Source organism: Polypterus senegalus, chromosome 13, assembly GCF_016835505.1.
Source record: "Polypterus senegalus isolate Bchr_013 chromosome 13, ASM1683550v1, whole genome shotgun sequence".
NCBI lineage: Eukaryota > Metazoa > Chordata > Cladistia > Polypteriformes > Polypteridae > Polypterus > Polypterus senegalus.
Genome location: NC_053166.1, coordinates 33,861,288 through 33,888,707, shown reverse-complemented (window position 1 = coordinate 33,888,707; position 27,420 = coordinate 33,861,288). Strand labels below are relative to the sequence as shown.

General features: G+C 40.8%; 1 protein-coding gene across 3 annotated transcripts in view; it reads right to left on the bottom strand.

Annotated features, from left to right (window-relative positions):
• Positions 1-23,807, bottom strand: part of arhgef37 (Rho guanine nucleotide exchange factor (GEF) 37) — a 65,684-nt gene extending 41,877 nt beyond the window's left edge. The window contains exons 1-3 of one of the 3 annotated variants that reach the window (XM_039773845.1): positions 23,613-23,807; positions 21,886-22,002; positions 11,000-11,092 (exon numbers count right to left, since the gene is read on the bottom strand). The gene's annotated coding sequence lies outside the window, so the exon portion shown is untranslated. Of the gene's footprint in view, positions 1-10,999; positions 11,093-21,885; positions 22,003-23,037; positions 23,055-23,612 lie in introns of those variants that run through there. The other 2 variants (XM_039773848.1, XM_039773846.1) reach the window with 2 other exon arrangements.
• Between the last annotated feature and the right edge of the window lie 3,613 nt (positions 23,808-27,420).

Here is a 27,420-nt window from a genome sequence, read left to right as displayed (position 1 = left end):
CCTCAACCCTCAAACGTTTCAGGACTTGCTATAGGGATGCATCGCCTCATCGTGATGATGCCACCACCGTGCTTCACAAATGGGATGGTAAGGTTATGATAATGTGTAGTGTTTGGTATAAGGCATTTAGTCTTATGGTCAGAAAGCTCAATTTTAGTCTCATAGAAAGTTCTTCTAGCTGACATCAGAGTCTCCATTGTACCTTCTGGCAAACTCTAGCTGAGATGTAAATGTTTTTTCAACAGTGGCTTTCTCTTTGCCACTCTCCCATAAAGCTGCGACTGGTGAAACACCCAGGTAGCAGTTGTTGCCTGCATGACAAGAACAGCATTTATTTCTATGCACAGTTTCTCCAATCTCAGCCCCTGTAGCTTGTCACTGCTTCAGAGTTACCATAGGTCTTTTAGTGGCCTTCTCCACTCATCTTTTTCATGCATGATCATTCAGGGTTGTGAATGGCCTGCTCTAAGCATATTTACAGCTCTGACATCAAGTCAAGTCAAGTTGGGGAGCATACACTGGTACCCACCAGACAATGAAACAACTCGGGATCCCTGTTGGCAACCCCCAAGGCAGACACGCAGTCCAGTCTCACCCTTCGGAAATGATCCTCTATCTGCCGCAGCCAGGTGTTACGTGGGCGACCCCTTGGCCTAGTCCAGTCACTCGGGTCCCCAACAATGAGGATTCTACAAACCGGATCACCCTCTGGGAAACACGGCTCTGACATACTCTTTGTATCTCTTAATGATTCATGTAATCGAACTCCAAGGGATATTCAGTGACTTGGATATTTTCTTGTCTCCATCCCGTGACTTGTGCTTTCCAATCACCTTTTCATTAAGTTGATTCGGGTGTTCTTTTGTCTTCATTATGGAGGTTAGGTCACCATATTGATCTTCCACTGCAATCACCTGAAACCCCAGATAGGTGATGTCCATTTAACTAATTATGTGACTTCTAAAACCAAATGGTGGCACCAGTGATTAAGTAATTTGTTCATATTAAAGGGGTGAACATTTATTTTAATTCTTAATTTGTGGTTTTCACTTTAAAATTAAATAGGCATTTCCTGTTGATCAAGGTCAAAGGAGCCAAATTCAATCCACTATGATTCAATGTTATATAACAATAAAATGTAAAAACATCCAAGGTGTATACTGAGTCAAAGGGTATGGGACCCCTTGACAACACAGCTGGGTTACTGTCCCCAAAACTTGGATGTTTTGAATAAGAGATTTTGAATTAGTTGAGTTTTGTCTTAATTTAGTTATTGTTTTGTTTGTCTTTTGAAATATTAATCTTTGTTCAATTTTTGCTCTTTTGTGTAAAGCTGTATTTAATGTCATTTAGTATTTTGATTTTTTCATTTGTGTTTTTATATTTTACTACTTCCTTAAATGAATACTTTAGATATGAAAGTTTTAAAATATATTTAATCTTGTACATGTTTAATCATTCCATATCAACATCAGAGGTAAATAATGACTACCACAGATGTAAACGTTCTGAAGTATTCACTAGCACATGACAAACTGCATTTAATCAAAGTTTTATTGGATCAAAATGCTAAACATCTGAACACTGTCAAGCACTTGTCAATAGCACATGTCCCAAGCACACCTAAATATATCTGAACGTTCAAAGTACATAACATAGCTTCTCTCAGACCGAACAAGTGTTTTCCAAATGAATTAGGAGAGTCTTCCTGGTACATTTCAGAAAATCAATTCTCCTCTCCACTGGCTTATGCATTTCAGTTGTGCAGGGAGCTCAGTTTTTACTCAAATAATTACTTTCTCTTCTCCCAATTTACTTAATGGGGTTGGGGTCTTTAGTCAAAGAGTATAATTTATTCTGTCTTTTGACAAGATCTTCATATGTTCCACGGTCATCTCTCATTTTCTGACTGCGTCTTTGATGTTTTCTTTCCAAAATCTTTTAGGGCTTCCCTGGGTCTTTTGTTCTTCAAACTGCATTTTGAACACATTTTTGTGATACTTTCAGTCTTTATTATATGTCCATACTACTGTAGCAGTTTTATTTCTAGGATTTCCATGAGTGGTTGCATTTCCAGTTCTTCATGGATTATTGCATTTCTTATCCTGTCTCTTTTTGTTCTACCAGGCACTCATCTTAAATACTTCATTTCAACTGCTGTTATTGTAGATCTTTGTTGATCCAGTATTGCCCAAGATTCTGTGGTGTATACTATTGTTAGCACATACTGTATATTGTTTTATAAAGATACAGGTTCGCTTTTACTGTACCCTTAATTGTTTCTTTTCCATTTTCTCTAATATTTACTTCCAGGTATTTATATATTGGTATATTTTGTGGCTGTTTTCCACCAATCTGTATCTAGATTTGCCATTTCTCTTCTTGGTGTTCCTTTGTTAATTACATTACTTTACTTGTCTCTACCTCTATTACCATCTCATTTGCCTCTAGTTTGCCCTTCCATGCTATTAATGTCTTCTGTCACTGATCCTCTCTTGTTGCAATTAATGTTATGTCATCCACACATATCAGATCCCGAGTCAATAACTGTTTTTAATGTAAAGTATCCCAGTCCAGTACTTCTAATTTCTTTCTTGTCCATGTTAACTTTACTGTTGTGGTCTATGGCCGGCTTGTCATCACGTCCAATACCCCCAGGTCACCAGATGGAGCTCTTCCTGCAGCATAGAGGTGCCCCGGATGCCAGCAGGGAATCATGGATTATGGATTTTTCCTTTACAAACCTGCTGGATACCCCAGGGGCCAACAGAGGACGCTGCAGGGAGGCCCAGAGAGTCACATGTGCCCTATAACCCGGAACTGCATCACAGGTAAAGCGACTGCAGAAGTGGCATGTTTCCGGCGTAAAGAAAAGGACTTTGTATCTGACCTGGAAGTGATAAAGAATCACATGGACTGAGGATTAGGAACACTTCAGAATCAGGGAATATAAAAGGACTGTGGCAGCTCCCAGATGACGAGCTGAGCTGGGTGGAAGGGTGGCAACGCGTCTGGGAGTGGAGGATTGTATTATTGAGTATTGTGATTGGTTTATGAATATACTGGAGGAGAGGGTGCTTTGTGCACTGTGGATAATAAATAAAGTAAATTTTTGGACTTTTATCTGGTGTCTGGAGTCTTGGACAGGGGTTTAAGGGAGCGATAGCGCCCCCTATCTGCCACACTGTATAATCCATGGACTTGCGCCATCTCCCTGTTGAATGCCCCTTTGCATGTCCCATTGCTCTGATGTCTGCCCATTCACCATTCCTATACAATTTTGATTTAACACTTTTTGTAATCTTTTTTTTCCCTGGCACTTATACTGCATCCAGTGTCTCCCATGGTACTGTGCCAAATGCTGCTTTTAAACCACCAAGTATACTTTTTTATTTATTATTTTGTCAATTATTGTTTTTATGGTGAATATGCGATCCTGTGTTAGTCTTCCAGGCCTGTATGCTGCTTGTTCTTTATGTAATTTATTCTCTATTGCTGTTCTTAATCTTCTTTCTATTATCCTTTAATAATGCACCACTTCTGCCCAGTCTGTAATTATCACAATCTGTAGAGTCTCCAATTTTATATATTGGTACAGTTATGTTTCTTTTCCATTCCTATTTTATTCCCCACTATGTTCCATGCCTGCCAGAAGATTTTCCTTAGCCATCTACCTACTGTTGTTCCCTCATATTTTAAGATTTCAGCTGTTATCGCATCTGCCCCATCTGCTTTGCTGTTTTTTGTTTTTATTAAGGCATTCACGGTTTCTTCTTCTGTTCTTCCAAATCATAATCTTTCATCCCCTGCCTCTAGACTGCAACTAATCTTAGATGAACCATCATCACTTCATCACAGTACACACACTGCAACTCACCAATACTGGAGTCACTGATTAACAAACATGAATGTCTGTGGGATTAAAAACAGGAGGAAGACCCAAAATGACACGGAGAGACCTTGCAAACTTCCCAATGAAATGAACCATAACAGAAAATGGAGCATTGTTTGGTGGCACATGTCCGGCCATTGCTCAAGTGAAGTTTGCATGTTCTCCCCATATCTTTGTGAGTTTTCTTCTGTGCACTTTCTCCCACATTACTAAAGATTAGTGATGAGCGAGCATGCTCGGCCGAACATGTGTTCGGCTCGAGCATCGCTATGCTTGGAGCATGGCGCTACTCTAAAGAGCACCACATGTGCTCATGCGCCATGCTCGAGTCTCCGCCCTGCACTTTTCGTGGGTTGGAGACAGCCAATCAAGGGGCAGGTAAGTACTGCCCTCACTGTAATGCCAGTAGCCATGTCAGGTGCTGGCATTACAGTGATTGGCTGGCCGGAACACGTCATCCGGTGCTATATATGCAGACACTGTCATATAATGTTTTAGAGCGTCAGCTCACCTGCAGGCACTGGCATATAATGCTCAGCTCACCTGCAGGCACTGGCATATAATGCTTTAGAGCGTCAGCTCACCTGCAGGCACTGGCATATAATGTTTTAGAGCGTCATTTTTCCTGTAAAATTGATTTTTTTGGGGGGTTTTAAACGTGTTTTTGTCAGTCTGTAAAAGTGGCATACAACTCAGACAAACTGGTTCCCAGCAGCATCGTCCCCATGCTGTTCCCAGTCCATTTGGGTGGTGTTTCTGTCACTTCCTGACCTTTTCCAATGGACCAGGCACCCTCCCCTCTTCAGAGCAGGGGATGCCTGGTTGTTTCCCATTAACTTACATTATACTCGGGTGCTCGGTAGAGCACATGAACATCGCGAGGTGTTCGGACCGAACACCCGAACACTTTGGTGCTCGCTCATCACTACTCAAGATGTTTCCAAAATGGCCCAGAGGGAGTGTAGGTGCATGTGTGAGTGGGCTCTTTGATGGACTGGTATCCTGCTTAAAGCCGTTTTGTGCTGCCAGCATAGGTTCTGGTCCTCTGCAGCCCTGAACTGGATTAAGCAGGTTTGAAAAAGTTCAATCATTTAATGAAAGATAGATTCAGATTCAAAAGGCATGCTCAGCTTGACTTAACTAAATAACCTATTACAGTGCAATGTGGTGATAGATAAAAAGAACCAGAATATTATCAACTAGTGTGTTCACACTTTATTTAAAAACAATGTATTATTTCAGGTTCAGAATCCAAGTAAGTACAACACACAGCATAAAACAAATTCAGTCCTGGGGCCCACTATGGCTGTGGGCTTTCATCAAAGCCAATGTTTGCTTTTAATTCGACTCTTATCTTAATTAAGTAAGTTGTTATTACTATGTCTGCGGTTCATTCAGAAATGACAAAGTGGGCTTGCAAAAATTTTATTGGAATGTAGCAGGCCATTTATGCATGTTACATGGGGATAATTAACTGGTTTTTAATCTTGATTTTTAAGATTGTTCTGATTACTTCTTTCCTTCCAGTTCTCCCTGTGCTCTCATAATGTAAGCTGCAATTTACCAATAAGCACACAAGTGTGCCTGGCACTCAAGTAGTCTCAGTTGTCATTATCATTTGCCCTGGTATCTCCTCTGCATGTTGTTGACTGTCATTACTATAATGTGCTTAAGAGAGCAAACTTGCCAGACGAAAAGTTGATTAAGTAAGAAAAAGACAAAAGAGAGTTAAGCTTTAAATACTCATTTTTCTAAATTTCTTACAAATTAAAATATCACACTTCTACACTGGTCCGAATTCAGAATAACAGAAGAAGAAAAAGAAACTCCACTCAATTACACAACTAGATGAAGTTGAGACAAAGGGACTCGTGGATTGTGAAACTGGTTGAAACAAAAACTCGCAGCAAGAGGGCAACCCCACGTCTGATCTTGAGAACCACTGGCAAAATACACAGGCTTTTCTGGAACTGATTACAACTATATAAAATTATACTTGTTATTATTTTTTATGCTCCCAGGACCCCAAAAATCTTGCTTTGGAACTAGAAGAACTATATGGTTATCAGTCATCACAGGCAAGTTTGAAAAGGTAAACCTCACTATTTAAACTTAAAGATTTGAGCTTTCCTTATGTAGTTGGGAATAAGCAAGACTGGGCAAGCCTGTTCTCAGCTGGCTACTATAGGTCCTGGCCTGCTTATATACAGTTGCCCCTTTTAGAAGCCTCACCCCCATTTTGCCATGTTTGAGGCTGCTTTTCATAATAAAAATGGTGGAGAAAAAAATACCAGAAAAGACTACTTTAACACAATGTTTTTCTTATCCTGTACTTTACCACTTTGACACATTTCCCCTTACTTTTTCAAAATGTGTATTTTATTAAACATCCGTCCATTCATCCATCATGAAGCCTGTTTAATACAGTCCAATGTTATCAATTTTGAACATAACACAGGAAGTAAACCTGTCCGATCTATCCAGGTACGTGTCCACGTTGCCACAAATGGATCAAATTTGCACTTTCATACACGTCTTTCAGATGTACTCAGAGAAAATGCCACACAGATATTAGGGGGACATTGCCAGACCCACACAAGCAGTACCCACACTAGGATGTGTACCCAGGGCTATGGATCTGCAGGGCACCTGCGCCCTCGGCCCCTTTAAGATGTGAAAACCTAATCAACACAAAATGTTAGGGCCAATAGCAATCAAAGATACTACAGTGTATAAAACAGATATCATCACTGTTGGCATCAAGTTCTTGCAAAAAAATTGCTTTTTTTTGCAATAGCAGAAATATCTGATAAGAGGGTGCTATTATATTCAGTAGGCGTGGAGCAGATGTCCAAAGCAAAAAAAAATCTGTTCTAAGGGAAAAATGTGTTGAGCATTAAAGCAGCGTCAGCAAAAAAAATGCCCAGTGAACAATAAGCATCTCTGATTCCAAATATAAACTGATGGTCTAAGACTGATCACAACAGCAGAGCACAAAAAATAAAATGAAAACTGAAGGATCGTTATTCTCTGTCAGTAGAAATCCCTTAAGGCTTGCCCAAAAAAATTGTTAACATCTGTTCAGTTCTAAACTAGGTTTAATTTTTTTTAAAAAGTGCAATACTTCCAGTTCTAGTAGTTATTTTAAGTAAAATATTTTAATACATTGGTTGCTAAAGCAATCTATTCATTTTCTATATCTGCTTTTTAAAACGCAAGTTTGAACCTACTCTTTGAATATTATCTGATATAACATGTAAGTCTTGGATTTCAAGTAATTGAGGCGACCCTGTGATATTACAATATTAATTAATATTAATCTGCCAGTATCTTAGAAAATTCCAAATTACTTTAACAAATCACTTTAGAAAAAAAAAGAAAAGAATCCAGAGGTTTCAAATTAAGGTATACATCTGTCTAGTAATACTTGGTCATCATGTTGACTGGATATATAACAATAACCTTAAACACCAACAATTTTGATGAGAAAAAGGTTACCAATCTCTATCCACCATCAATATCTAAGCAGATTTTTATGGATTTTTTTTTTTTAGAAAAAGAATAGAACTTTATAGAGTGTGTAGTTATTTATTGCTCAGTGCTTTTCTGCTTTCTATCAGTTCAGAACCGTTGTGTACAGTGTGTCCTTCCAGTAAAGCACCTTTGAACTAGATTGATTTATAGTCACAGTTTCACAACTGTTTACAGTTCTTGATGACGACATTCAGAAAGCCAACCATTAGTGACACACACTTTTGCCAAGAGCAGCTATCATTTTCAGAAATTAGGTCATTCAAAACATTTTAGCACCTTTGAAAGGCTGTGTACCTCTTAAAATAATGTACAGCACAAAGTCACCATATACAATTTTTTCTGCTCTGCTCTAAACTCGCAAGTCTTTATTGGAATGAAAAGACCCAACAAACAATTTGTAAACATCATTCTGAAACTCTTAATCCAATTAAGGGTTATGGAAAGCAGCACTTAGCACAGACAGGAAACAGTCCAGGACGGGGGAGCCAGTCCCATTCAAATGCACACCCACAGTCACACGGGGTCAGTTTACAGCAATCAGGTAACCTAACAAGCACAGCAGGAACACCAGAGAGGAGCACATTCAAGAAATACACATCACTGGTCAGTTCTATAAAAGCAACAATTCAGTGCTTGGAGTTGAAGCAAATGTGTCGAGAGGATCGGGCTTGTAGACCCTCACACCAGAAGACTTAAAGAAGATCCATCTATCCATTCATCTGTTTTCTAACACTCTTATCCAAGTGAGGATCAGGGTTGCCGGTGTCTATCCCTGTGAACCGGCCAGCATGGGATGCCATTCTCACGGCCAAGCAGCTATAATGTACATAGGCCCACACTTATTCATACAGGGCTTATTAAGAATTCCTAATTTACCATCTTTGGGATGTGTGAGGAAAACAGAAGTAACTGGAGAAAAATTCACTCAGACATAGTGTCATATTTTAGCTGGAGTCTGAACCTGTCTGTGATCTTTTTATGTTTATTTAAATATTATGCATATTATGTCATTGATTAGCTTTTTGTCCTTTTGTATATAATGTTTTGAATATTGTTTTGTTTATTATTTAAGTATTACGATTTAGTGTAATTATGTGCCCTGTCCTCTTAAAATAGAATTGCAGGTGATCACTATGATGTAAAATAATAATAATAATAATAATAATGATTAATTACATTTACATAGCACTTTTATCACAACTCATAGCACTTTACATGGACAGTGGGGAACCACTTCAACCACCTCAATTTGGGGCGGCACGGTGGCGCAGTGGTAGCGCTGCTGCCTCGCAGTTAGGAGACCCGGGTTCGTTTCCTGGGTTCTCCCTGCGTGGAGTTTGCTTGTTCTCCCCGTGTCTGTGTGGGTTTCCTCCGGGTGCTCCGGTTTCCTCCCACAGTCCAAAGACATGCCGGTTAGGTGGATTGGCGATTCTAAATTGGCCCTAGTGTGTGCTTGGTGTGTGGGTGTGTTTGTGTGTGTCCTGCGGTGGGTTATTGGTTCCTGCCTTATGCCCTGTGTTGGCTGGGATTGGCTCCAGCAGACCCCCATCCCCATGTGTCTGGATTCAGCAGGTTGGAAAATGGATGGATGGACATGGATGATGTGATGGCAGCCATTATTGCACCAGTACATTCAACACACATGAACTATGGGCTTCCCCACATGGGGAAGAGGTGGCAGAGATCGCCAATTAGAGACAGAGGATGATTAGGGGTCAGGATGGGCAATTTAGCCAGGACATTGGGTTAAATCCTACTCTTTTCAAAAGATGCCCAGGGATCTTTTAATGGCTCTGGAGAGTCAAGACCTCATTTTAATGTCACATCTAATGGACAGTGCCATATTTAAACCACTGTGTCCCCATCACTACTCTAGGACACTGGAATACACACAAAGACCACAGGATAAACGTCCCCCGCTGGCATCACCAACACCTCTTCCAGAAGCAACCCAAGCTTTTCCAAGTTGGGCTCCCATCCAAGTCCTGGCCAGGCCTGAATATACTTACCTTCAGGTGGATGACCTTTTCTGAAACTCAGGCTGAGGCCGCATTTTCGCCTGTTTTGTGAATTGTTATATTTTGAGCCATACGCTTGTAAAACATGAGGAATATTACAATGTGCAAGACCAGTGATATAAGCGACTTTGACCATGATATGAGTGCTGGTGCCAGACATTATGGTTCTAGCCTCACAGAAATAGGTGCCTTCCTGGGATTTTCATGCACTATGGCCTTAAGAATTTACAGAAAACCATGAGATAAAAATACAAACTACAGTGGTCCCTCTGGTCACGACCGTAATTCGTTCCAAAACTCTGGACACGACCCGAACGTACTTTCCCCATAAGACTGTGTGTAAATACAAACTGTATATAAATATGTTTTTTAAGCACAAATAGTTAATTATACCATACAATGCACAATGTAATAGTAAACTAAATGTAAAAACATTGAACAACACTGAGAAACCCTTGAACAACAGAGAAAACTAACATTGTAAGAGTTTGCACTAGACGCGTACGAACTGCTTGCTGTAAAAACTTTATGAGTTTTAAGCACAGGGAAAAAAAATTAAATGCCACTTCTCTTGTGAAACTTTTGAAACGATCCTCTACTGGCTTTAAATGTCTCACCTTCACCACTCAAAGAAGGATTTTTTTAAAGCAAATCACCACGAATTTTCCTGGCTTTCACGCATACGATCGCCTCGCTTACGCTATCCCCTGCAAGTTGCTTCTCGTTCAACCACATTAGCAACAGTTTTCCCACCTCTTCCAGCACTTGAGGCCTTGCTTGGTTAACATTGTAACTCGTTTTGCAGCATCAGCTGCTTTGTTAGGCCCTGTATACGCAAACAAAAGAAAATGGAGAATGGGAGATCATTGGCACACACAAACGCGCGTAGGGAAACTGGCCGCCAGTGTTTTTGTTCGCCACCAGAGTGTGTGGTCATGAACAGATGCAAAATTTTGGAAAACTTTTTTATCGTAACCCGATTTGTACGTGTTTGGAAACATTTGTGACCAGAGGTTCTACTGTACTGTCTGTGTGGAGACCAGTCTTTTGATCAGAACCCATTATTGTGAAGCAGGAAAGTAATGATGCTATCCACCAAGCCACAAAAAAAATAAATAACTAAAAACACTAAATATTACTGAAGTGTCTGAGGTAAGGATCATAACACCACACTCGGCCAAATATTAATGAGCAGGTATGAAGATCTTAAGATATTTACTGGAAAATTATTGTTGTAAATCTTTTTTATGGAGTGTGTGAGTCTGCATTAAAAAAGGAAATTCGAATGGATTGTATCACTTGAAATCCAGTATTTGAAAATGTATACATGGCACTATAAATGAAAATATGATCCTTATCAGTCGCCTATAAACATTATTACTCTAGTTACTGTCTAATACATGCAGATTCTTTAAAATATTTGCCTACAATCTAATTTTCTACATTATAATAAATGTACTGTTGGATTTTTACTAAATATTCCATTTCTCCTTATATATGTACATTTCTACTCATTATGCAAAGCGTAACAGTGTCAGTAAATATCAGCCCCTACCTTCGACTGACAGACAGCAATCCTCGCTTCATATGAATTCTTGGTTTTGTTAAATTCTGTTCAGCACAAGTTGAACTCTTTTCAGCAACAAACCTGTAAAACCAAACAGAAATAAATTAAATTACAAGATAATAAAAATCGTAGAAGGATTTACAACACATGTCCCACAAACACTAAAAATGAAGATAGGATACCTTAAATCCTGCCAAATACACAGTACTTCCTTCTTCCTTCCCATTTTGTGTGACAGAAATCATGAAGTCATGAGACGCAATAAAAATTGATGAACAGAGACGGTGTTCACCTTACACACAAATCCTGCTACACTTACAGCAGATGAATCAGACCCATTATTCTGGTACTGGCAGTCTGCTTTTAAATCTTACAGCAGCGGTTCCCAACCGCACCCCTAGTGAATGTATGAGTTATGCTTGTACCCCCTTTAAAAACAATATCACATGAAGAAGTCAAATTTCTAATTTTTGAACCACAAATTACGAACAACATAAACTACTGTGGGTGAGCAAATTGAACTCAGAATAATAAGCTTTTAACTCACTGCATAAACTTATATATAAATTTAGCAGTTTAGCTTTATAAATCTTAATAGTCTTGTAAATGTGTCCCCCGAGAAGCTTATACAATCGATTAACGGTTTGGGAATTGAGGTGTCCTGGAAAACATCAAGCTCCATGATCAACATTAGAGGAGTTTGGAAGCCCCCCTGAAGCAATGGATGCTGGCACAGTGCCCAGCAATGAAACACAGTCAACGAGCTTTGTCCCCCAGTAACACCAGCACCGCAGTTCAAAAAGAGATGCACCGCACGCTTAAAATTGCTGCACTACTGTGAGGACCACCAGCAGGGGAGATGGACTGAGTGTAAGCAGCAGGTGTTGCATCCAATTCAGTCCCTCCCTTGCAAAGAATGTCAAACAAACCTTAAAATTAGTGACCTTTCACAATCAGGGCTTGCACAGAAAATAAAACTAGACCTCGTCCCTCTCTGCAGATCATTGTGAAGCCCAAATTCCACTCTCTTAAAAAAGTTCATCTCCATTATGAAGGCTCCACCTGCAAGCAGCCCATGAGAACGTGCATTTCAGCGTCTCATTCACGGGTGATAATTACACTCTTAATTTTTGTAAGAGTTTTGACTCTTTTTGTATCGTAGAACAGGAGCACTAATTAATAAATGAACTACAAATGACAGCACATTGCAAAACACCGATTGGACCACCATAAAGTCGAATGACACGCCTCACTCAATTCTGGCAAATCATGAAGCAGTCTTCCTCTTTGTCACACCCCCAAAAATGCCATCTTGCACCCCTTTGAAAAACTGAAATACCTGATGCAGTAACTGACATTCCAATTCCCAGTCTTGCATGCAAATTCATAATAACTGAAATGCACTTCCTCCTCTTATTTCAAGAAAATACAGTATATCTGGCAGTGCTTCTTATAAATCACTCACTGAGTTACATAGTTAACAATTTAATACATTTTTTTATTTTCTATTAATTAATTCTATCCACCATGCAACGTTTCACCACTTTACTCCAGCTGTGTCAAAGATATATTATCTAAATAACAGCATGATAATGGCGTGCAATGAAGATCAATGACGTGGTTCTTTTCTATCTGGGATTAAACAACACTTAAGACCCCTGAAAAGAACAGCATCCCATCTAGGTCACTGGAGGGAACAGCCTATCCTTATAAGCACCCTGGAGTGCCAGTCTATTTTTGGGGATGTGGGGTGAAAAAAGAATACAAAGAGAAAAACTAAGCTATTCCAAAACGTGAATGTCTTTGGACATGTCTACAATCTAGAGTATGACTTGACAAGACAGTGAACTGTAGTTCAGTTATCACAGCAGGTGTTTCATTATTTCAATTATTTTGCATTTCATGTAAGATTGATGCCTTGGATTAATCAACTGTAACTGTAGCAGGAAGCAAAAAATATCATAGCAATGGTTTTATCTACTTTGACTTTACAAAAAAAAAAAATTTTGCAATGTGCTTCATGATAAATGTGTAGAAAGGTTAAAGATTGGCTTACACATAAAAAATGTTCTTGCTTTTAATCAGTTACTTTAAGGATTCCTGCATCCCAGATTCATAACACTAGACCAGTACAAGCCCATAATCCCTCAGTTCATTAGAAACTGCTGCAGGCCATGTTTAAAGACAGCATTCTCTTCGACTTGCACTTATTTTTACCAGTCCAAAGCCTGGACACACCCAGAAATGTTCATATTTTTGATAGAAATTCTTAAATCAAAATTCTATTAAATTAGTTTAAAAATACAGCCAAGACATTCCTAGTGTTTCTAATGGTTATTCCTGCTTGAAATAACTGAATTTTATTTTTTTATTCACATGTGACTGCAAAGCCCCTTTTTCAGTAGCGATTCCTTTAGTGTCCTAATAATAAACTCCCTTATCTTATCCATAGTCATTTTAAATGCTAATAGGTTATTAGAGAAACCTTTGCATTAGCACCACTGAAACCTGTTTGGGCTTGTTTATAATTCACATTCAGAACTCGTCCGCGTCATGGCTGTCATGCGTTCCCAGCGTTCATTTGACGCGTCCTCTGAGCAGGTCATCAGAAATGAATGCGACGCGTGCGCGAGTTGCAGTACCAGCAAAAAGTCGGGGCCAGGTGATAAAAGTTGGAATGTGACGTCAGAGTCTCTGTTTACTATCTACATGTGACAGAAAGTCTCTCTGCGGATCCTACGGGATCGATGTGCGTGCTTTGATGTTTGATGAATGGTTCGATGTGATGAAGGAAAAAGCCGACATACAAGTACATTCGTGGTGCTTTTATATTCAAGCATTGCATATTCCTGATCGTAATGACACGATACATTTTAAAAGTCTCACATCTTTTATGCTGTCTTTTTTTTTCTGGGGCTTCCTCCTGACCTGACAGCAGCGGCAATAGATCACAACACAGAGCACATTACATTTACAGTATGATATCTAACTCTCTGCACATTTAGAACTCTTAGATTTATTACTGTACTTGATATCACTTTCATCACGAAATGAATTAAAATATGTATGTTACATTTTACAGATAAATCATTAATTTTATTTAAATAATGAATACTGTTAATAATTACACACATGGGGGTGACACGGTGGCGAAGCGGTAGCGCTGCTGTCTCACAGAGAGTCACATCGCTGGTGTTCCCTGCCTGGAGTTTGCATGTTTTCCTGCTGGGTTTCCACAGTGTGCTCCGGTTTCCTTCCAAAGATATGAAGATTTGGTGAAACTAAAATGACGTCAGTGTATGCGAGTGCTTGTATCCACCTTGCGATGAGCTGAATCCCCGTCTAGGGATTGTTTCTGCCTCGTGCCCAATGCTTGCCGGAATGGACACATTCCTGGATTGATGGATGTAACCATTAAACATCCTTTTCAGAGATACTGCGGTAAGGCGTCCTCGGAATTAAATGGATGTTCCAGGCAATTCACAACACATTGAAGCCGAACCTTTTCTCACCGTGATGATATCTCGCTCTGCCACCTGGTGGATTCCTCCAAATTTACGTAAAGTACGCACACAAGTGTAAACAGTAAAATGCTTGCGTATCAGGAGCATTCGCTGGAGCATAAACCTGGCCGTATTCTGTTCACTAGGGTTTCAAATTACTGGCATTCCTAAAGTTCAGTTTTGAGTTCAAAAATAGCCAAAGTGAAACAGCTTTCTCAAGAAACATGACAGTCTATTGTTGTTTTGCTTAACAAGTGTTTTCCATGTGACAGATTGCCAAGAAACTGAAGATTTCATTCAAAGGTGTCCAGTACTGTCTCAAGAAAACCAGTCAAAATGGATCTAACCAGGATTGAAAAAGAAGGGGAAGGCCCAGATGCACAACTGCGTGAAAGAATAAGGACATTAGAGTGTGTAGTGTGATTGAGAAACAAAGACCTTACAGGTCCTCAGTTTGCTTCTTCATATTTTGAGTAAATACCACTTTATTTATTAATATATTTGCTTTACATTACACTAAACATCTGCCATAAGTATGGAATACAACTTATGAAGGAACAGACTCATTTCAGACTAAACAAACAGACGGCAAGTGATGGGAAGAAAGATTTCATATTGGTCCAGGAGTAATCTGAATTGGTATTAGATTTTACATTTGAGTTAAGCTTTACAAGTGTGACATAGCAGACAGAATGATAGCTAATTAAGAGTAAATTTAAAACAAATAATTGACATTCAAGAGAAAGGCTGTATCCTCAAGGCTAGAAGTGTTCTTGCAAATAGAATCCCTGGGAATAAATACCATTAAAATCAGATCTAGCCAAGTGGACTTGTTTATGAAAAAGAGGAAACAATTTATCAAATTATAAAAATAAATATGTGCTTTGCTTAAAGATAAAGCCGCAGATGGTAGTTTAGTGCAGCGTTACAACAAGCAAATCAGGAACTAAACCTGGATGGGGCACCGTTTTGGCAAGTTGCAATCATGCATACACCCACAAACCTAGGCTGACAATTTGTATTCACCCATCAATCTGACAATGTACTGGTATGTCTTTTTTCATGTTGGATGAGAACTCACTTAGACATCGGTAGAAAGTGTACAGCTCCACAAAGACACTGACCACAGACCAGGAGATGGAATCTGTGAGGGAACAGTGCTAAATCACCATGCCACCCATATATACAGATATGTCAAATACAGTGCCAGTGCTAGGTCACTTTGTGCCCTAGGCTGAACTTATTAGTGTGCCAACCAACTGTTCGGTAGCTAACCCTAAATTGTTGGATGCCCCCCCTCCTAATGATCTATGACCTAAGTGAATGCCTAATTTGTCATAATAGTGGTGCAGGGCCTTGGTCAAATAATAAAAAAGAATACTCAAATCCCAAGCATTGACAGTCTCAGGATCCCAGAGGCAAACAAAGGCTCAGCTTCAACCCAATTCCATCTTAGCTCCTTCACATTCCCTATACCTCCAGATATTCCAAATTAAAATCAAAAGTGCACCACTAATGGTGTTACAGCAACATCCATCTACGTCTTGAATGTGCTCACACCGATACCGGCTTGTGGACAGTGGGTGTAATGGCAATGCTGCACAAAAACATGGAGTCCGAGTGAGAGAGCTCAGCTGACATCACCAGGAGCCACTCTGCTTGCAGTGCTTAGTGGCAGTTGCTGTGCTTCTGAGGATAACACTTCACTTATTGCTCATGGTGTAGACAAGAGGGCTGCTTCTGAGGGACGTTTGTAATCCAGACATTGCAGGTTTGCAGCTGACCACCAGCAGTTACCAAATAAAGACAGATCATCGCACGATTCCATGACAAAACAACACAAGACTCCTCATGCAGCAACGAGTGTAAGGAAGGAACCAATCCTGGCTGGGATGCTAGTAAACCACAAACACACTTACACACACACACAGCCACATTTACTGAATCAGGGTTCATTTACAGTCAACAATTAGCATGAAATGTGTCTTTTGAATGAGGGAGGACACTAGAGTATAAAGATTTACATTTATTTTATCTAAAGCGACTTACAGCATTTCAGATACAACTGGTTACATTTCTTTCTTTTTTTTTTCCAATAGGAGCACAGGCAGGTGAAGTGACTTGCTCAGGGTCACACAATGTCCGTGGTGGGATTCAAATCCATAATTTTAGGGTTTGAAGTCCAAAGCCTTAACCACCGGCCCGCTGCCAGCCTAAAGATTAAAAAAAAAACCCTTGTGCGCACACACAGGGAAAATGGGAAACTTCCACACAGACAGTCACTGAGCCCAAGAGAGAGCAACACTAAACATTTCACCACCTGCTGTCGTGTTACACCGTCATAAGATTTTATTTTAATTAAAAAACACCTAATCAAGAAGAAATAATAAAAATAAAAGGTTTAACATCTTTATCTAATATACTGAACTTTATACAGTTTTCACCATAATCTTCTTTACAAGCCCCGTTTCTTCTTCTTGGTTACTAATGAGATATGCTGGGATTCTCACTGAACACGTGTTTACATTGCAGGGACATTGATGTATGTTTGTTCCCATTTCAGCTTCGCCACTAGCCAACCCCTGAATACTGTGCAGTACAATTAAGTAACTGTACAAACAGAAGAAACCTTGATATCATGGCACTGGTGTGGACACTACAAACACTGGATATTATAGCTGAGCATTTAAAAAAAGAAAACATGAGTGAGAGAAATTTGTCAGATGTGCTCTATGTGTTAAATCAAAGTGATAACTTTATCTTATACCAGGTAAGGAGAGTGCAGTGGGACAGTAATAAGGGTGACTGCCTTTTAACTGCTGGGACCATTTGACTGCTAAGTGTCTGTGGAAAGTTTTTGCAGTCTCCTGTTGCCCATGTGGAATTTCTCTGGGTACTTTGGCTTCTTCTCAGATATCACAGAGATGAAGGTTTCATTTTGGTGTCTGTGCCCATTACAGCTTGGCACTTCTTCAATGGCTGGATCCTGCCTTGTGCATGATGCTGCAGGGATAGACTACATTACCCCCAAAATCCTGTTACACATGGAATTTGATCAAGCCTATCCAAGGAGTCCTGAAAGGATTAGCCAAACCTGGGAACAATGGGAGTAAAGTAGGCACCGGCTCAAAAAAGACAATCAGTCTCTCACAATCTACCATGAGACAATCAAACAGAAGGTATTTAAATCAAAGACGTAGTCTTTCTCACAGGCAGAATACACAAACTCCAGACAAAAATCAGCCTACTCTAGAGATGAAGCAGGGTATGGCTAGTGTGACCTACATTTTAAATGTTAAAAACTGTGTTTTGCATTACAAGGCAATTCAAAGCCAGAGGTAAGGGATGTTTCCTTAAACATATAGCAGATTATGTAAAACATAAATCAAACATTAAACAAATCACAGTTTGGTTCCCAGTCTTCCTGGGGAGAAGAAGAACCCAGTTGTAATACCAAACAGGAAGAAACACAAAGCAGAGATACGTGAAATGGCAAGCAGAGCTGTACAATTCCATCGGAGTCACTACCTGACTTGTCAGATTGATGAAATTCATAAGGGGAGAAGTTAAAGGTGTTGTTTGCCTGCCTGTGAAAAAGTCATCTCAGACTATGGGGCCCTGGAAGCATCGAGTAGAAGGGTCCTTTCATCAGATTGGCCAGCCCAGCATTGACTAAGCTGTAGAATGGCCAATGGGGTAGGCAGCTTGTCGGTGGTGGTCTGCAGGACTCTGACTGTGTCCGATTGCTTTTCTACAATTAGCTGATTGGCTGACGTTGTTTTTCAGTCAGTCATTCAGTCATTTTCCAACCTGCTATATCCTAACACAGGGTCATTGGGTCTGCTGGAGCCAATCCCAGCCAGCACAGGATGCAAGGCAGGAAAAAAACCCCGGGCTGGGCGCCAGCCCACTGCAGGGCACACACACCAAGCACACACTAGGGACAATTTAGAATCGCCAATGCACCTAACCTGCATGTCTTTGGACTGTAGGTGGAAACGGGAGCACCCAGAGGAAACCCACGCAGACACGGGGAGAACATGCAAACTCCATGCAGGGAGGACCCGGGAGGCAAAACCATGTCTCCTAACCGCGAGGCAGCAGCTACCACTGCGCCGCCTGTTGTTTTTCATTTATGTTATTTAGTTTCTACTTCCTTTTTAATGTATTTGAACAAATCTGTATCCTCAAATGTGATTGTTCTGCATTTAGTAAGCAGTATAATCTATTCCTACATTTTGCCACGAAAGTTCTCACAGCAGTCTGCGCCTGCACTTGATGAGGAGCGCCAAGCAAGAATAGTATTTTATACCATTGTATTGTATTTCTGAGATGGCCATAATAGACTGGCCACCCAACTCTGTGAAGAGGATTACTTGTGTTCTGTTTTCTGTGTTGTATTTACCACATTTTTTGGCACCCATTACATCTACCCAGAAACAGTCCTTCTTGCCTTTTCCAAGAATTCTTCAATTTCTCTTTCTCTGCAAAGTCTTTTTTTTGGGGGTTAGTTTTTTTTCGATGTTAATTAATGTTGATTTATTTTGTTTTATAATTGTGTCTTTCATTTTTCTATTCTTTAATATGTAAAGCACTTTGAGCTACTGTTTGTATGAAAATGTGCTATATAAATAAATGTTGTTGTTGTTGTTTTTGGCTACTTGGGGAGTCAAGGCTGGGGGGCTGTAAAAAAACAGGCTGTGGTAAAAGCCCACTGAGTCACTCCTTGTGTGATTTTGGGCTACACATGAAATAAGTTGTAGTTGTTGAGGTCAACCGTGCAACTTTCGATCTGCTCTGCGGCCTTCAGAACTGTATCTAAACCGGCATGTTGTACGCTGTGTGGTGAAGGTCATGGCCCACACAGTGGAGGGTAGCGTTGAATGATCTCCCACTTAGAACATCTGCATTTTCCAGGTTGCTTTAAGACATATCAATTTAGTTTCTTTATGATATATGGAGTTACAGGGAAGAAAATTGTTGTATGAGAAGTGTTTTGGTGCACCCTTGGATAGACAGTAAGCAACATACCAAATCATACTATTTTACAGAGCAAAAATCATTTAGGAATCCAAATCATGCATATGTACCATATATACAGTGCATCCGGAAAGTATTCACAGCGCATCACTTTTTCCACATTTTGTTTTGCTACAGCCTTATTCCAAAATGGATTAAATTCATTTTTCTCCTCAGAATTCTACACACAACACCCATTAATGACAACATGAAAAAAGTTTACTTGAGGTTTTTGCAAATTTATTAAAAATAAAAAAACTGAGAAATCACATGTACATAAGTATTCACAGCCTTTGCTCAATACTTTATCGATGCACCTTTGGCAGCAATTACAGTCTCAAGTCTTTTTGAATATGATGCCACAAGCTTGGCACACTTATCCTTGGCCAGGTTTGCCCATTCCTCTTTGCAGCACCTCTCAAGCTCCATCAGGTTGGATGGGAAGCGACGGTGCACAGCCATTTTAAGATCTCTCCAGAGATGTTCAATCAGATTCAAGTCTGGGCTCTGGCTGGGCCACTCAAGGACATTCACAGAGTTGTCCTGAAGCCACTCCTTTGATATCTTGGCTGTGTGCTTAGGGTCGTTGTCCTGCTGAAAGATGAACCATCGCCCCAGTCTGAGGTCAAGAGCGCTCTGGAGCAGGTTTTCATCCAGGATGTCTCTGTACATTGCTGCAGTCATCTTTCCCTTTATCCTGACTAGTCTCCCAGTTCCTGCCGCTGAAAACATCCTCACAGCATGATGCTGCCACCACTATGCTTCACTGTAGGGATGGTATTGGCCTGGTGATGAGCGGTGCCTGGTTTCCTCCAAACGTGACGCCTGGCATTCACACCAAAGAGTTCAATCTTTGTCTCATCAGACCAGAGAATTTTGTTTCTCATGGTCTGAGAGTCCTTCAGGTGCCTTTTGGCAAACTCCAGGCGGGCTGCCATGTGCCTTTTACTAAGGAGTGGCTTCCGTCTGGCCACTCTACCATACAGGCCTGATTGGTGGATTGCTGCAGAGATGGTTGTCCTTCTGGAAGGTTCTCCTCTCTCCACAGAGGACCTCTGGAGCTCTGACAGAGTGACCATCGGGTTCTTGGTCACCTCCTGACTAAGGCCCTTCTCCCTGATCGCTCAGTTTAGATGGCCGGCCAGCTCTAGGAAGAGTCCTGGTGGTTTCGAACTTCTTCCACTTATGGATGATGGAGGCCACTGTGCTCATTGGGACCTTCAAAGCAGCAGAAATTTTTCTGTAACCTTCCCCAGATTTGTGCCTCGAGACAATCCTGTCTCGGAGGTCTACAGACAATTCCTTTGACTTCATGCTTGGCTCTGACATGAACTGTCAACTGTGGGACCTTATATAGACAGGTGTGTGCCTTTCCAAATCATGTCCAATCAACTGAATTTACCACAGGTGGACTCCAATTAAGCTGCAGAAACATCTCAAGGATGATCAGGGGAAACAGGATGCACCTGAGCTCAATTTGAGCTTCATGGCAAAGGCTGTGAATACTTATGTACATGTGATTTCTCAGTTTTTTTATTTTTAATAAATTTGCAAAAACCTCAAGTAAACTTTTTCACATTGTCATTATGGGGTGTTGTGTGTAGAATTCTGAGGAAAAAAATGAATTTAATCCATTTTGGAATAAGGCTGTAACATAACAAAATGTGGAAAAAGTGATGCACTGTGAATACTTTCCGGATGCACTGTATGTATATATATATATATAACCAGGACATATATGGAGACATAAATGCAATAGACGTTTGTATTTACTTCAGCTTTACATTATAAGACTGACAAACCATATTATTCCCATCTAAATCTGTACATGCCCTGTCTCTTCTTAAATTTTATTTTAATTGCTTTTGAAAATGTATTACAGTAAATGAATCAGATACCTTCCACTTACGTCTCACCTAATGAAACGCAATGACTTGGTGGTGGCTGACAAGTCACAGAATCTCCCAGTTTCACTGTGCAGTGGTGGTCATACTATGTGCCAACGCTGCCAATGTGCCATGACCTGTTTATGCCTGCTCAAGGAGTGTGAGCAGTTCTACAATTACAGGATTTTGTTTCAGTCTCTCAGGGTCCTCTGAAGAATTTTATTTCAAGTGCTGGGAGCCTTCTGCGAAGACACAATCAAAATCCAAACCCTAACAGTCACTTCTGCAAATTGAGTGGATATTGCTATGTTTTTGACCCTCATCTACAATGTAAGATCTGAGCTAGCATAACTCAGGCCATACAATATATGCTTGAGGTACAAAACAGCCCTTGCGTTATCATGCTAGAAATCCATGCCATGTCGAAACTCAAGAACATGTTTGAAAAAAGAGAAACTGGTATTACCTGCAAAGCGCATTCCCAGATTGCTTTCCACAGAGCACACATTTTGGAGTTGTAATGCATACTTTCTTTTGCAAACATGCAACATCCCTCAAGGAGATTGACAGCTTAGGAAATAATCTGCAGTAAAAGAGAAATAAATATACAGTCTTCATTAAATAGCTTCACACACATATTCTCCACATGGTTACTCCAATTCAGAGTGGCAGGCAGGGAACTGGAGTCTATTGCAGTAACATCAGGAGCATGGCAAGAAACGGTTCTGGTGCAACTCCAGATACCCACACACCCACACTCACTCACACCGTGGGCCAGTTAAGAGTCTCCAGTTAGCCCAACATGAACATCTTTAGTGATGTGTAAGGAAAACCAGAACAACTTGTGGAAAAAAATTAACACATGAATGTGGGGATAACATGCAGACCCCCACACTGATAACAAATGGGCATTAGATTCAAACCTGGGAACTAACGAAAATACCACCATGCCACACTGATGTCAAAAAACGTACAAGAGAGCCAAAGCAATAGCAGACTGGGGGTCAAAGAAACAGCCAGAAGCATCCCAATTCAAGTGTATCTCCTTTAAAGACAGGGTAACTTCTTTGTGTTAAGCACTTATTTTTTTGCTAAAACACACCTATCCTAAGAACAAAGTATTAAATAAATAATCCTTACAATAAATATTCATTCTCAAATATAAGTTCCCAAACCTGCTTTCAGTTATAACTACCAAGCATCCAATAAGCAATGAAACTGTTTCGCTAGCCCTGTTCTCTTTCTGACGTGGCACCTGTTAAGATATGTTTATTAATTTTTGAAGGAATTAGTAAACATCAACATTACACACGGTGTGCCTGAGCCTAAGTTCACGGCTGACTTTATGACCAACACATTTCCACGTCAGCCCAGCGCCCTTTATTTCTGAATATACGAAAGATCAACTAGGACCACAAAGCAGAAATCCTATTACAATAACTCAGCTTTAACTGGCGCGTTCTTTAAAGTGTCGATCTATTTAGGGTGCCTTAAACTTGCCAATCTATTGTCCTGAACAAGCATAACCTTTGGCTTTTTTAAGAACTGCGTTGTATCTACAAAGTCGAGAGAAGCAAGCAGATGCATTCTAAAGGTACCACCGAGGTCGTATACTCACGGGATGCACCTACTCCGATTGTAGCCGTAATCCTCACGTTCTTAACGGTTACTTAATATCTTCCTCAGACTGATGATAAATGTGTCGCTGCCTCGGGAGATCGCGTGCTTCTGTATTGATCTGCCTCTCACAGTTTTTGCAAAAGCGGTGCTTGCGGGTTTGCTGGTGACGTATCGGCGTTGTTTTCTTTGCGGTTGGCCACGGTCGCCACGCTCTGCAACGATCTTCTGGTCTGTAAACAACTCGGGGGCGCCACTGTCTACTCTAAAGGATTATGAAAACCGCAGACACCTTTTGCTCATCTCCATTCTCAGCAGCCAAATCTGAAACGCCAAGTCGCATGTCAACCATTGCAGCCGAGCTTCAAGAAAACAGCTGCACTGCCTTCTCGGGGTCGTACTGTATATGGGCGTGTTGCTGGGTATTAAACACGTGAAAATGTCATTCTGTTGTCATTCATAACGCGCTTGTATTTAACCTTGTAGACTAGCCTACATTTCAGGGTTGTCGAGCGAGACTGGCAGCGACGTCGGTAACAGCCACATACAGAACTACTACACGGTACAAACGCTTACCTCGACTAGGGCTGGCCGTCTTCGGTATCTGCCTACGTCTCCCTACCCGGTTTCGCCGATTGCTTTCACGCAGCAAAGCAAAGTTTAGAAGGCCTTCCTTCTATTGGTTGTCGCCTGCGACATTATGTGGTGAATTCGATATGTGTCCTCCATATAGACCGAAAGAAATAAAACGAAGGAGACCGCCCAGTCTTTCGTATCCTATAAGCTTACCTGTCGCGTGCGCGATCCCGTTGTCCGTGCGCGTGCCTTTCTGCTGATGCACTTGTTGCGCCAGTTTGAGACGGGATTGGCCGCATTTTCCACATACCTTGCAGTCCACTCAAGAAAAAAATTAAGTAAATAATAAGCGCCATTCATTTTTTATGAATGCAGTAATCTACTAAATTAATATATCAATACACATTACTCTTAACCGCACTTGGTTATCTTTTAAATCATTATATTTATTTATTTATTTTTAATTCACTCAAATCTCGGTACAGATTTAAAAGTGTCACTTATGAGACAGGACTACACTGTGCTGCTTCATCATTACGGGACCCCCTGTTAGATTCACACTGTCTGTGTGAAGCTTCTGTGTGTGTCCTGTCTTTTCCATGTGCTCATACACTACCATGCTGCAGATCTGCATTGAGTTAGTTTACCGGCAAGTTTTTGGGTGGGATTTTGGGTTTCAGTCCCTTTGTATATTTTATGACAGTTCCAACATAGACATGGTACTGATTCATGTTCATTAAACCCTGGCTACACCTCCATTTATGGTCCTGCTATGAGTGGGTGCTGGTGTGTGTATGTGTACTCTCATATTGCACCTCATATTGAGTCGCAGAACTCCACAGACAAGCAGTGCCTTGAAAAGCGTGAGTGGAGGTGCAGACATGGCACTGTAAGTAAGCATTCTTTCCCGAGTCGCTCTTCTGCCGAGGCCCATTGGCCTGTGAGTAAGTCCATCCGTGAGCCTTGGATGTGGACCCCGGCCTTGGGAATTGGCCAGAAGGCCACATGACCATCATCATCAAGTTCTTCCATGTGAACCCTGAATACCATGAGGACTGATTGAGGTCATTTATGTTAGGTAGACTGACGAGAGGGGGCTGGGTGGTCTCGTGGGCTCAGAAATCCTGCAGATTTTAATTTTTTTGTCCTACTGTCTGTATTTTGTTTTTTGTTTTTTTCTGTCCTCCCTGGCCATTATGCCTTACTTTTATTCTATGTTAATTAATATTGCCTAATTTTGTTTTTGAATACATTTTGTCTTTTTTCTCTTTCTTCATCCTTTAAAGCACTTTGAGCTACACCATTTGTATGAAAATGTGCTATATAAGTAAATGTTGTTGTTGTTGTGTGGCAGTCGAGTTTCCCAGGGTGAATGGAGTGAGGCAGAGGTGTCTGGCATGTGTGTGTATGCTGAGGGGATGAAGCAGCTGGGAAGCACTACAGAATGGCACTACAGAAGACTTGTGGTGGAGGTGGTCACTAAAAAAGCTACAGGTCCTTTTTAGGAACACACCAGTGGTCTGGCGAAAGGTGGCTGAATCTATTCCTCTGTCTCTCTCACCCTTGGGTACTTTGGTGTTAGAAGTGGAATAGAACCAACTAATGACGTCAAGATTGAGAACTGGTTTAGCACTAACACTGGAGGACCCCTCACTTACAATGATTTTCTTCAGACTAGGCAAACCGGGTCATCTCACACCCTACAATGAGGCGTGTTGCTATATTGATAATTTTGCACACAGTTTAGTAGTAGTTAACTGTCTATAGCGTTTTCCAGTGTAAGTAGTTAAAGGGTGCACTTACTTTTTTCTTGCGGCATGGGGGTTGTTATACACACACAGCGGGAAAGAGCCCACCAGAGAGAAAGAGCCACTGCAGCTGCAAGGGCACAGGTCAGGGCTGCAGGAGCCTTGCATGTGTAGGCCTAACTCTGAATCGGAGAGTCATACATAGTAAGTTCCTATTGGGGCAACAGGGCACAGCATGGCTAGCGCCACTGCGTGAATAGGGATTGGAGGACCCTTTGAAGTATCCAGTGGGGATTTGACTCGATAAAATCTGCAGTGGTATAAAACGACTACATAGACACGAGGGGCCATCTTCTCAGGGCCGATCCAACTGTAGAGCATTTGAGGTACACAACAGATTGAGAGAAGGCGCTGGCTGCAGAGAACCTCTGATTTATTAAAGAGTGGAGGCAATTGCTGAGAGGAGGGATGGTGGTGAGCTGATGGACTCTCAGACATCATTTTGTTCTGGAAATGTGTGAGTTTGTCATTTTTCTCTTTTTTGTGTTTTTTTTCCTTTTGCAATGTAAGGAATTTCTTGGAATGACTGTTTGCTCTAAAAACAAACCGCTTCTTCTTTCTTTTTTTTTTTTGGAGTATTTTACCTGCAGCCTTTTGACAGTACAGAATTTTGTATATACAGTACCTGTAAATAGTACTTAGTTTTTCCATCTCCTGTTTTTACATTTAATTATTGTTTTTTTCTCACTTGCTGTGTGCGTCATTGCTGGACTGTGCAATATTAACTCACATGACACCCATTTTAGATTTTTTGTTTGCACCTTTATTGTAATAATGACAGTATTGTTTGCTTCTTTTTCAAGTGTCTGTGGGCATCTCTCACCCACTACTGGTTTTCATTCAGTTTATGAACTACTAGGAGTCCACAGTTGCAGGTCATGCTAAGGGTCCACATACCCCTTAAGTGTCCTAGCGATTACCCTGGAGGGTTAGGATTCTGATGGAAGGGCAGTGTAGTGTCCTTGGGTCAGGACCTGAGAGGGACATGCTCTTCCAGATGCCACAGACTGTCTTAGGAGGTGGGGATACCTGGAGAGGCAGGCCATATAAGCAGCTCCATGAACAGCATGAATGGGGGGCAGACATGATGCTGTGAATAAGCACTTTATTCAGCATCTCCCTGCTGCTAAGTCCCATCGGCCTGTGAGCGTGGCTACCGGCAAGCCTCAAACATGGCAGCTGAGAATGCATAACTCTACAGTAGACCTGAGTGATGTGATGGAGACGTCGCTGAAGAAGCCAAAGGTTCTTCTTAGGGCCACATCAGCAGTCTGGCATAAGATGGCTGAATCTATTCCTCCAGGTCATTACATTGGTGTCAGCAGTGGGAAAAAACCAACTAACGACCCAGAGATGGAGAACTGGTTTAGCACTACAATATGCAGAATATGCTTGGTATTTTGATGTTGAGAGACAATAAGCTTGCATGTTTTAAGAAAGATGCCTCAGACCTAACGTTTTATCAAGACATTGCTTTTAGAACAACCAAGATACAAACCTTGTCATAAGAAACTTGGACAGCTTTCCCAGACTTGCCCCTTATACTTAAATTATACTTATTTGCTCTGATGAGGAAATAGAGGTTATTATCCAGAAAATATGCCAGTGTTTTCAAAAGAACACAATTGATGCAAACGTTAGGCCAAGAATTCCACTTGCTAAGGTGTACCTGAATCAAGACCTCATTTGTCATTAGGCGCCTACATCTCTGGGATACACATTCTGGTAACGTCTCCTACTCAAACATTATTGGAATAAAATCTTTGCTCGCTTATTAGACAGCCTTGAGTTTACAATAAGCCTTAATCTGCTGTTGGGACAACACCAAATGGGACAACATGTCGCATGGTCAACATTCTGTGGTGACGCCGTTTAGTTTTGCTGAAATGGAGAACCCAAATCCACCTACAATTAACGGTGGAGAAATGGGTGTCTTGTTTTATTTAAAACTGGAAAAAATTTCACTTCACAAGGAATACTTCAAGGGTTTTCTTAGGATC